Raw genomic sequence first — 12,791 nt, 5'->3', positions numbered from 1 at the left:
TTCCTTGCTTCAAACTCCAGGTCCTGGAAAAAGAACCTGGAGCAATCTACTGCCAAGGATGGTTTCTTAAGGGTTGGACAAATCAATGGCCAGAAATAAATAAAGTCCAGATGCTGGAGCCTGACATCACATTGAGAGAAAAGCCAGAAAGCTCAAAGACATGGAAATATTAGAGTAGATTTTATTTTTTTCTTTTGATTATTCATTTATGGCAGATCTCAGAAAGTATTCATCAGGAATTCATAGGGACAATTGTAATTTAAATTTCTATAAGCATTTATGTTTATAAAGATTATAGGAGGGCTGGGATTGTAGCTCAGTGGTGGAGCATGTGCCTAGTACAGGTGAGGCACTGGGTTCCGTTTTCAGTACCACATAAAAATAAATAAATAAAATAAGGGTTTTGTGTCCTTCTACAGTTAAAAATATTTTTTCAAAACTATCATAGGAATCACATAGATGCCATTTTACAGAAATGATTTCTATCAAGCACTTTGATTTTTAACATCATCTCCAAATGATCTATACTTGCAAATAATGCACAATTTCTTCTTGAACAATGGTGACTAACTTTAAGAACTTTTTTTATTGTAGTAAAAGAGAGCATAAAATTTTTTCCATTTTAAGTGTACAATTCAGTGTCATTAAGTATGATCAAACTGTCGTTCAGCCATCATCACCCTCCACCTCCAGAGATTTTTCATCGTCTCAAATTGAAACTCTGTGCCCATTAAGCAGGAACTCCCCACTCTCCTCTTCCTCCAGTTCCTGGCAACCTTTATTTTACTTTGTCTTTATGAACTTCATATTAGTGAAATTATACAATATTTTTCCTTATACAATATTATTCTTTTAGTGTTCAGTTTATTTCACTTAGCATAATGTTTTCAAGGTTCATTTATGCCATAGCATGTATTGGGATTTCATTTTTTAAAAAGACAAATAATAGTCTATTGTATATGAATACCATATTTTGTTCATCCATTCATCTCTTTTGACAGTCGGGTTGTTTCTGCATATGGATGTTGATGTAGAAGCACCATTTGGGGTCCCTACTTTAATTTTTTAGGTTATATACTTAGAGGTGGAATTTCTGGATCACACAGTAATTCTATGTCTAACTTTCTGAGGAAACATCGAATGGTTTACCGTAGCAGCTGCATAATTTTACATTCCCATCGGCAATGCACGAAGTTTCCAACTTCTCTACATCCTTGCCAAAATGAGTTATTTCTCTTTTTTTAGAAAACAATAGCATCCTAACAAATGTGAAGAATTTAGAAAATTTCTATTACTCTTTCAAATATCTTTCTTCTCCTTTCCTTTTCTTCTGATAGATCAAATACACATATATAGATGATTCAATATTATTCTACAACTCATTGATGTTGTTTTCTCAGTCTTTTCTCTTTGCATTTCAATGCAGAAAGTCTTAATTTTTCTTTCTTTTTTTCCTTTATCTTTTTTGTTTGTTTGTTTATTTATGTAGCAACCCTGGGGACTGAGCCCAGGACACTCTACTACTAAGTACAGGATGTATCCCCAGCCCTTTTTATTTTTTTATTTAGAGACAGGGTCTCACTAAATTGTCCAGGCTGGCCTTAAACTTGCAATCCTCCTGTCTCTGTCTTGCAAGTTTCTGGGGTTACAGGTATGCACCATATTCTTGAGTAGTTTGGTATTCAGACGAGACTTAAGGGGATTGCTAGAAAATGCCTTGAGCTCTGTTTTTGTTCAGTTTCCTCTCACATATCCTGCCTTATATACATCATAGATACCTTGGTTGTCTCAAACAATGGCCTTTGTCCATTTAACTTAGTGAGAATTGCTCACTTTATATGACTTGCTCTCCCTGAAACACTGCCTTGGAGTTACCCACAGGCAGAAAGACCTTACCTAGGTGTTTCACCCCTTTTGTTTTCCTTATCACAGGGTTACCATCTTGTTTGCTTCTTGTCTAATTCCTACATTTCATTCAGTTTTCTACTTGTTTACATTCAAAATATAATTCAAGACTGGCTTACTCTCTCATGACTAAAAGCAGATATTCTTGCAAAGACCTTTTCTTATAATCTCAGAAACAACATCCTGTTGGTTTTGACACTGACCTGCAGAATATTGTATATATGGGCTAAAACTACAGCTGGTATATGGTGCTATGACCCCAATGTCTACCAATATTGGTACAGAAAACATGAGGTAGAAATAGAATTAACCTGTCTCACCATTACTTCTCATGATCCATTTAACAATTAGTTTCCTATCCCCACAGGCTAAGATTCTGATTACCCACTATTAGCCACTATTACCCATAGATTACCCACTATTCTCTGAATTAATTGTCCTACTTTCAGGTAACAGAACATGTTCACTAGAGGACATGGTAGAACTTCCACTCAAATTAAGGTTCTGATTACCATCTGTAAACTTGGAGCAGTTCATGGTTTTAGACCCGCAAGCAAAGAGAAGATGTTAACATAATGAAAAGAGTAACTGACTCAGATTATCATAAACAGCTAAGGCTACTGTATGTAATGTGTGTGAGGAAGACTGTGTCAGGAACACAGGAGATTTCCTGGGGCATCTGTTGATATTCCTATGACAGTGGTGTAGCATGAGCAATTGCAGCGATCACAGCATTCAATCTTGCACTATTAAATATGATGCCACCTGTAGAATTTTCAGATGCCTCTTATTAGGTTAAGGGAGTTCCTTCTATCCCAGAGTTGCTAAGAACTCTTATCTTGAATGGGTGTTGAATCTTGTCAAATGTTTTTGATACAGAGAATTACAAAACTCTGCTTGATATATAACTACTGAAGGGAATTGGCTGAATAGGGGATAAAAGTCAGAGGGACATAGAGAAGGTGATATTGTCTGAAATAATTGGGTACATTACGTTCCAGTGAAGGGGGTCAGCTAGAGGCCACCTAGCAGTCCCTGCTGTCTCCATGATTCAAAGGCAACATTGTGCAGCCCTTAAAACTACTGATTCAATCTCCATCCATGGTTGACAACTGGCACCCATTCTCCAATATGCTGAGCAGCATCTTAGAATTCCTCTAAAAGGCCACAACTTGTATCTATTTCTGCCACCTTGCTGTCCTGTGACAAATAGCAATTATGACATAACCAACATGAAACTGGGATGCAGATTACCCACTATTCTCTGGCAGTCCTTGTAATTAGCTATTAAGCTTCAGTTGCCAAACCCCCAATGCAAATCTATTCAGAGAACAATTAATTAAACTTGACTTTCTCATTAGAAACCCACAATTTCCCTAACCTTTCATTCAGGCCATGGATTCCATGTGATGAATATCACCTTATAATTTGTCATATCAGTTATGTATCTTTTGTCTTATAGCTTACTTAAAATAGCTTCTGATTTTGCAGAAGGCTGTTTAGAGGACAAAGAAAGCACCCATCATCTAATCGTTAAAGATATTGTGATAGGGTTGGGGATATAGCTCAGTTGGTAGAGTGCTACCTTGTATGCACAAGACCCTGGGTTCAATCCCCAGCACCACCACCAAAAAAAAAAAAAAAAAAGATATTGTGATAACAAAGACACTACAATATATTTTAGTAATTCATTTCTATTTTATCAGCATTTTCAAATCGTCATGCGTTAGCCATCCTTCTATATGCATGACGCTCAAACTTCAGGATGCATTATATCCACTGGCAAACTTAACTGAGGGTAGATTCCTGAGTCTTTAGATTTGTGTCAGTAGTTCTGGAAGTCCTCCAAGTGATTCTGATTTGTAGGTGATTCATGAACACCTTTGACAAGCTCTGATCACTGATAATGAATGTGCCTCTGCCAGGAACAGGACAGCACCAGTCCTCTGCTACCTCAGCTCACACAGACCTGGGTTGGAGCTGAGCATCCAGAAGTCTCCAGGGCCAACATGTCATTGATTAACCAACAGTGGAGTCTACCCTCTACCTGAAGAAAAGGTAGAAGATCACAGTCTGTGATGAGACAAAGTACAAGTACAATAGCTGAGGACAAGACTCATTAGTTAGCCTTTTAAAATGTTTAAATATTTAACTGTCTTACTGTCCTTCCTGCTCCATTGATCAAAGTCTCCAGAGCCTTTCGTTGGTGCATTAATACAAACAACAACAACAGTAATACTAACCTCTTATATCCCATGCAATCAGAGACTCATTGAATCTCAGAACCAGAATAAATCACTGAGATTGCCTCACTCACCCCTGAGAAGTGAAAAGTAGATGATATGGTGATAAGAAAGAGTCCTGATTCTCAGTCCAGTGTCTTCAGTCTAGGAGTTTACAAAATTGTCTCATGGCTATTAATCATTAATATATCTTAGTTGTGTCCCTGCCTCAGGGGGAAAAAAAACAACACCACAAAATGTTCCCCAGAAGACCAATATTCCCAAGCAACCATACTCTTAGACTCATAGGCAGATAATTGCCTGAGGCTGGCCCTGAGCAGGCTTCACCCACTGACCCAGAAGCTGCAATGATGACCCATGAGCACCTCCTCCTGCTCTATGCTAAAACTATTGTCACAAATAACCTAACTTAAGATGAATAATAACAATCACCAGAAAAGAAATGCTGAGCCTGGGAGTGACACATACCAGTGATACCAGCTACTTCGGAGGCTGAGGCAGGAGGATTACAGGTTCAAGACCAGCCTCTGAAACCTAGTAAGACCCTGTTTCGAAATAAAAATAAAAGAAGGACTGGGGGCAAAGCTCCATGGTAGAGTACATCTGGGTTAAATCCCCAGTGCGCACGTGCACACACACACACACACACACACACACACACACACGCTGACAATAAAAGCTTTCTTTTATTGAATGTTGTGCATATATGTATGTTAATAAAACAAGTTAAAAAACGAAGATGTTACAGCATAAACACGCAAAAGTAATGAGTGATCATTTTCACTCCATTAATTTTTAAAACCCTAGCTCTACATATTGGTCTACTATGGAAATGAATAATAATACAATTAAATAACAAATAACAATAAGGATAGCAATTAAATTCAATAAACTTTTAAGAATATGACTCAATTCAGTAAAAAAATGTCATGTATCAATGAAAATTTTCCCTTACCAAACAAACAAAAAATTATACCTCCCAGTTTTCCTGTTTTGAATTATAAACCCAAACAAAACTCATTGGCCATGGAGTTGACAGAATTGAAGTTCTGTTCCTTCATTTTTGCAGTCATTGTGCTGTAATCGTTTCTTTGGACTCCACAGTATAAAAGCAGGAATATGGGTACCCCAGGGGTTGGAGTCATAACTGCACCTGAAGCAAGCTAGAGGGATTTCAATCTATTACAAATTTCTTCTCCCAAGAAAGCATGCAGCTGGATTAGTGTGGGAAGTGCCAGGGAAAGGGGGAGGAAATAGGACAACAACTACATAACTGGGAATTCTCTTAATTAACTTCCATGTATAATACAATTACTAAAGGGTAATTGATAAAAACGTATACATTTGAAGTTTATGTATATAAAACAATTAACGCAGCAGGAACTTTAGCAATTGTTGGAACTTAGACAAACCAAAGATAATTTATCATTGACTTTGTTTAAAATTGGCAGAACATGGTAATAGTTAAAAGCAGACTATATTGGGCTGGGGCTCAGGGGTAGCACACTTGCCTGGCATTGTGAGGTACTTGGTCCAATTCTCAGCGCCACATATAAATAAATAAAATAAAGGTCTATCAATAACTTAAACAATATATTTTTAAAAAGCAAACTATATTTTCTGACATCTATGAAAATATCTACATGTAATTATCAAATTTAATGGTGAAAGACTGAATACTTCAGAATTAATGTGATGAATAGGCAAGGATACTCTCTCTCATCTATTCAATACTTCACTGGAAGTCCTAACCATTGCAAAAATAGCATGAAAAGGAAAGAAAGGCATTGATATTGGATAGGAAAATAATAAAACAATCTTTTTCACAGATAACATTATTGTGTTAGAAAATCCAAAGGATCTACAAAAAGAAAAAAACTACCAGAACTAATAAGTTGAATTTAGAAAGGTCGTAAGATACAAGGTCAATATATAAACTCAATTTTATTACTATATACCAGTAATGAACACTTATTAAATAAAATTCAAAACACAGTTCCATTTAAAATGCCATAAAAAACTTGACATACTTTGGGGTAAATTTAACACATTTTTATAAGACCTGTACACTGAAAACTATAAAACGTTGCTAAAAAAATTAAATCAGACTTAAACAGAGACATATATCATGTTCATGAATTTGAAGATTCAATATTGTTAAGATGGCAATTCTCCCCAAATTGATTCAAAGATTGAACACAATCCCAATCAAAATTCCCCAACAGATTTTTTTAGAACTTGACAAGCTGATTCTAAACTTTATAAGGAAATGGAAAAAAAACTAATATAACCAAACCATTTTAAGACTTTAAATAAAACTATAGTTTATATGAACAATGTGAGTTTGAGACTAGCCTGGGCAAGATAATGAGATCCCAATTCAAAAATTAAAAAAAGAGAGATACACAATATGAGATAACTTGAAAGTGATAGTCAAGAGGATATTAAAACAGACACTGTCCCGAAATGTGTGTGTGTGTGTGTGTATACATTTTGGCTCACATACTGTATGTATATATATGTATGTATGCATATGCATATGTAGTAAAGTGATTGTCAAAAAAGGTGTCAAGACATTTTCAAGGAGAAAAGTGATACTTCAATAAATGGTCCTGGTACAACTGATTATCTATGTAAAAAATGTAAGTATGACCCTTCTCTCACAGCAAATTCAATAATTAATTAAAAATGTATAACAGGTATAAAGGTGAAACTGTAAAACTCCTAGAAGAAAACCTAGGAGAAAGTATTTGCAACTTTGGTAGAGACAGATATTTCATACACAGGACATAAGACTCACAACGTTTGTTTTCTGTACTGGGGGTTGAACCCCAGGACACTCTATCACTGAGCTATATCCACAGCCCTTTTTATTTTATTTTTGAGACAAGGTCTTACTAATTTGCCCAGGTGGGTCTCAAACTTGCAATCCTCCTGCCTCAGCCTCCCAAGTTCCCAGAACTACAGGCAGATGCCTGGTAAAACCCACAAACTAATAAAGACATAATTTGTAAATTTGGCTTTTACAAAGTTAACATTTTTGCTCACCCAAAAAAACACTATTAGGAAAATTAAAAGAAAACTACAGGAAAACATTTGCCATACATATATCTGACAAATAACTTATATGCAGAATGTGTAAAGTATTAATTTAATTCAGCCATGAAGAGAGAAATCAATTAAACAGAGGCAAAATATATGAAGGAAGATATATGAATGATTAATAAGCATTTGTTATGGCCTTACAATATCAATAAGGAAAATGCAAGTAGGGATTAGGAAAACGCAAGTTAAAACCAAAAATGAAACACTACTTCACATCTACTATGGTTTGGACATGAGGTGCCTCCTAAAAGCTCCTATGTTAATACAGGAATACTCAGAGGAGAAATTATTCCATTATGAGGGCTGTAACCTAATTGATGTGTGCTAGTCTGAAGGGACTAACTGGGTGGTAACTGTAGGCAGGTGGGGCCTGGCTGAAGGAGGTGGGTCACTGAAGGGTACCCTGGAAGGGTTTATCTTCCCTGCAGTCCCTTCCCCACCCCCTCTGCTTTCCAGTTGCTATGAAGGAGCGGTTTTCTTCTGCCCACTCTTCTGCCATGATGTTCTACCTTACCTCCAGCCCAGAGCAATAAAGAAGGTCAACCATGGACTGAACCTCTGAAAATGTGAGCCAAAATAATCTTTTTCTCCTCTTAAGTTGTTCTTGTCAGGTATTTTACAGGAATAAAATGTTACTGCAATTTTGGAAAACATTCTGACAGTTTCTCATAAATGTAAACTTGTACTTGCCATATGATCCATCAATCCCACTTCAGGTATTTTATCAAAAAGAAGTGAAAACTTGTCCTCACACAAAGATTTGTATACAAATGTTCATAGTAGTTCTTTAATATATACATAATATACTCCAAGCCAGAAACCACTCACATGTGTGTCAAGGGAATGGACAAATTGTGGCATACCTACAGAATGGAATACAACTCAGGGGTAAAAAAAAAAAAAGGAAGACTCCACTGATACAAGCAACAATGTGCCCCTCTGATAAATGAAAGAAGCCTGACACACTCCCTGTGTTAAAAAGAAATTCCAGGGGCTGGGGTTGTGGCTCAGCCATGGAGCACTTGCCTAGCATGTTCAAGACCCTGGCTCGGTCCTCAGCACCACATAAAAATAAACAAATAAAATTAAAACAAGGTATTGTGTCCAACTACAACTAAAAAATAAGTACTTTTAAAAAAATTCCAAGGGCTGGGATGTGGCTCAAGTGGTAGCGCACTGGCCTGGCATGCACAAGGCACTGGGTTCGATCCTCAACACCACATAAAAATAAATAAAGATATTGTGTCCACCTAAAATAAAAAAATAAATATTTTAAAAAAATTCCAGTAAATGCAAACTTTTCTATACTGATAGAAAGCAGATCAGTGTTTGCTAATGGAGGGGAGAAGAGAAAATTAACTGAACAGGATATAAGGCAATTCAAGGTTACAGAAATTTTTTGTGTCTCATTGATATAGTATTTTCATGTACTATATACAGTTTTCAAAACACATCAAACTGTACATTTAAAATGGAAGCATATCTAAGATGTACCACAAAAAGCCTCACTAAAAACAAAAACATTACCAAGTTCTTGAATTCTTAACTTCTGCCTCTCTCATTCCTTTCCTGCTGCCACCAGGAATACCACAGCTAGGGTTTAGGTGTGATTTAATTGTTTAATTCTGTTCCCTAAGGGTCCATTGTTATTGGTCCATGAAGTGATGTTGGTGGAACTTTTGGGGCATGGGGCCTAGTGGAAGGTCCTTGGGTCTCTGGGAGCATGCCCTTAGAAGGCAGTTCTCCTAAAGATAGCCTCTTCAACAAATGGTGCTGGGAAAACTGGAAATCCATATGCAACAAAACGAAATTAAACCCCTATCCCTCACCATGCACAAAACTCTACTCAAAATGGATCAAGGACCTAGGAATAAAACCAGAGACCCTGCCTCTACTAGAAGAAAAAGTAGGCCCTAATCTCCATCGTGTGGGATTAGGCCTCAACTTCCTTAATAAGACTCCTGTGGCACAAGAATTAGACTTAAGACTCAATAAATGGGATGAACTCAAACTAAAAAGTTTCTTCTCAGCAAAAGAAACAATCTGTGAGGTGAATAGACAGCCTACATCTTGGGAGAAAATCTTTACCACAAGTACATCAAATAGAGCATTAATCTCTAGGGTGTATAAAGATCTCAAAAAGCTAAGCACCAAAAAAAACAACAACAACAAAAAAAAACAACCAAATAAACCAGTCAATAAATGGGCCAAGAACCAAACAGATACTTCTCAGAGATGATATACAATCAATCAACAAATACATGAAAAAATGTTCATCATCGCTAGCAATGAGAGAAATGCAAATTAAAACCACTCGAAGGGGCTGGGGATGTGGCTCAAGCGGTAGCGGCGCTCACCTGGCATGCGTACGACCCGGGTTTGATCCTCAGCACCACATACAAAGATGTTGTGTCCGCCGAAAACTAAAAAATAAATATTAAAATTCTCTCTCTCTCTCCCTCTCTCTCTCTCTCTCTCCCTTAAAAAAAAAAAAAAAAAAAAACACTCTAAGATTTCATCTCACTCCAGTCAGAATGGCAGCTATTATGCATACAAAAGTGTTGGCGAGGATGTGGGGGAAAAGGTACACTCATACACTGCTCACAGTCACCAGGGAGAAGCCTCATGATCTAATCACTTTTTTTTCCAAGAACTATGGCTTTCAGGATTCAGTTTCAACATGAATTTTGGAGGGCCCAGACAAAAGCCATGGCCCTTCTCATTGTCAACCATGGTGTAAAGGGAACATCCACTGTGCTAAGAATGCACTTCATCTCCCAAGCAGCCGTGTGGCTTCCCATCATGATGAAGAGGGCCCGGCCACATGAACCTCTCATGTGAGGCAGGCTTAGAGGACTTCCCCAACCCTTGGATACCATTTAGCTTTCTGAGGGGAATGAAGAGTCTTTCTTCCAAGTAGAGATCTGTCCTCGCCACCAGCCTTCCAAAGGGATAACCCAGAGAAGAAAGGTAAGGGAATAGAAAGTTGGACCCTCGTCCAGCTTTATAACTCAGGAACCCTAAGCATTGTTTGTTGATGGCTCTGTCCAAGGAAAACACGGTGGTGGGAGTTTCCATGTGTCATCTTGTTAAATTCTTATAACAATCCTAAGTACAACTCATATTATTCAGTTTTACAGAGAAAAAAGCAAAAGGAACAGAGAAGCCAAGAGGTTGTCCAAACTTTCGGAGCCAGTGCACAGCAAAGTGGGACCCCAGGAAACTTGATGTCCAAGCCTGTGTTCTCAACTGCTGTCCTGCCTTTGCTCCTGATAGCTTGTGCCCATCTGTCCCCTCAGTTCTGCTCCCTCCCCAAGGGCATCCTGTTGGCAGTGGGCTTCTGCTCAGAACAGACTGAACCAAGTTCCAGAACGTAGAGTTCTGCTCTCTGCTCTGTTAAACAGGCCCCAAGTTTATCATCTTATTAAGTAATTTTCACTATACTTTAAATACAGAAGTAACTTCAGGAGATATACAGAATTTCTGCACTTCCCATGTACTATAAATATGTAATTTATGGGGAAAATGAGAACTTCGTATCATATTCAAATGGAGAACTATTTGATAAAAGGAGGGAAATATCCCATCATAAGAGTTATGGAGAAAAATAACTACAGTATATCTTACTAGTAAATAGGATTATAAAATAGTTTTGTTTGGAAGTATAAATTAAATGTTCATGCAGCCTTATATTTCAAGTTTTTTTCATTAAGAATTATTTATTTGTTTGTTCTAATCAGTTATACATGACAGCAGAATGTTATTTTTTAAAAAAAAAAAAAAAGAAGTTTTTACTTTATTTATTTTTTATGTGGTGCTGAGAATCGAACCCAGTGTTGAGAGCCACAGCTGAAGGGGCCCCAGCAAACTTCCAGCTGCCGGCTGATGATTGGCTCACAGCGGCCCCAGCAACATCTAGCTGATTGGCTCCTCTGCGGTGATGCTCATTGGACTGTTTCCCTGCCCTTTCAGACCACGGAGCTGCTCATTGGGGGACTTTTTTGGCTCCGCCCACGTGACCCAGCCAATCGGCCTCAAGAGCAGGAGGATTGTGGGAGGTGGAGAGAAGCTTGTGTGGGAGAGAGAGGCTTGTGGAAAGCCGGTGGTGGCAGTTGAGGCTCTGAGGGTTTTTCCTGAGAGGCTGTTTTGTTTGGCGTGTGTGGTTCTAAAAATAAAGTTAGTTTCTTTTGACAAGTGGCTCCTGATTGTGCCCAGCCAGACTCCATAAAAGAATTATTTATTTGTTTGTTCTAATCAGTTATACATGATAGCAGAATGTTATTTTTTTTTTTTTAAAAAAAAAAAAAAGTTTTTACTTTATTTATTTTTTATGTGGTGCTGAGAATCGAACCCAGTGCCTCACACATGCTAGGCAAGTGCTCTACTCCTGAGCTAAAGCCCCAGCCCGCTCTTTGATTCACTGTACACAAATGGAGCACAATTTTTGACTTCTCTGGTTGTACATGAAGTAGAGTCACACCGTTCGTGCAATCATACATGTACCTAGGGTAATGATGTCCGTTTCATTCCACCATCTTTCTTTCCCTCATTCCTCCTCCCTCCCTCCCTCCCCTTTGCCCCATCCAAAGTTCCTCCACTCATCCCATGCCCCCCCACCCCCCACCACATTATGGATTAACATCCACTTATCAGAGAGGACATTCGGCCTTTGGTTTTTTGGCCTTGGCTTACTCCACTTAGTTTAATACTCTCCAACTCCATCCACTTCCCTGCAAATGCCATAATTTTATTCTCTTTTATTACTCAGTAATATTCCATTGTTTATATATATAACAGTTTCTTTATCCCTTCATCTACTGAAGGGCATCTAGGTTGCTTCCACAGTTTGGCTGCTATGAACATTGATGTGGCTGCATCATTTTCATTTTCACAACCTGATAAATTTCCCTATATATGACTGAGGCCACATAATTTTAGATGTCAATTTGAAAGCTTTTAAAATGAGCACACTTAACACTCTTTGAAGTGTTTTTTGAAAACAGATATCATGGTAAATAGATCATTGTCAATAAAGAACCAGGTCATCGAGGTGGGCCTGGGGCTGCTACTTCTTGAGCTTGCCCAGTGCACCATTCAGAGCAGGTGGACACTCATTGTTCCTTACCCACCATTCCTGTGTTCCAGCAGCCCTCTTTGCTGGGGAAGCTGCCTGGCGCTCTGACTATGTGGTCAAGTGAGTGCTGGCATCTAGACCACCAGAAGAGGAAAACAGCCCAGTTGGTGCTTTTTCCAGTCCTTTTCTAAAGATGTTTCAAACTTGAGCTAAAGAAAGAAGAACATCTAGGACATGTGAGCCAAGGAGTTGCTGGCAGCTTGTCTCTGGGTGGGTGGGGAAGTCAGTCTGAGAGAAAGCTCTGACACTCTGGGTGGGGCTGTTCCCCCTACCAACACCCAGGTGCCTTCCAGGGGTCTGGTTAGATGTGGGCGCACACATCATACACAAGGCACCTTTTCAAGAGGCCTGAGGTCTGCATCTGTTCTCAAGCCCACACTTAAGTCACAAATGGAAAGAATTCT

The sequence above is a fragment of the Marmota monax genome, unplaced genomic scaffold (assembly GCF_021218885.2).
Source record: "Marmota monax isolate L192 unplaced genomic scaffold, Marmota_monax_Labrador192_F-V1.1 WCK01_AAM20220418_F8-fsc00018, whole genome shotgun sequence".
Lineage (NCBI taxonomy): Eukaryota > Metazoa > Chordata > Mammalia > Rodentia > Sciuridae > Marmota > Marmota monax.
Note: the sequence above shows the minus strand (reverse complement) of the source record.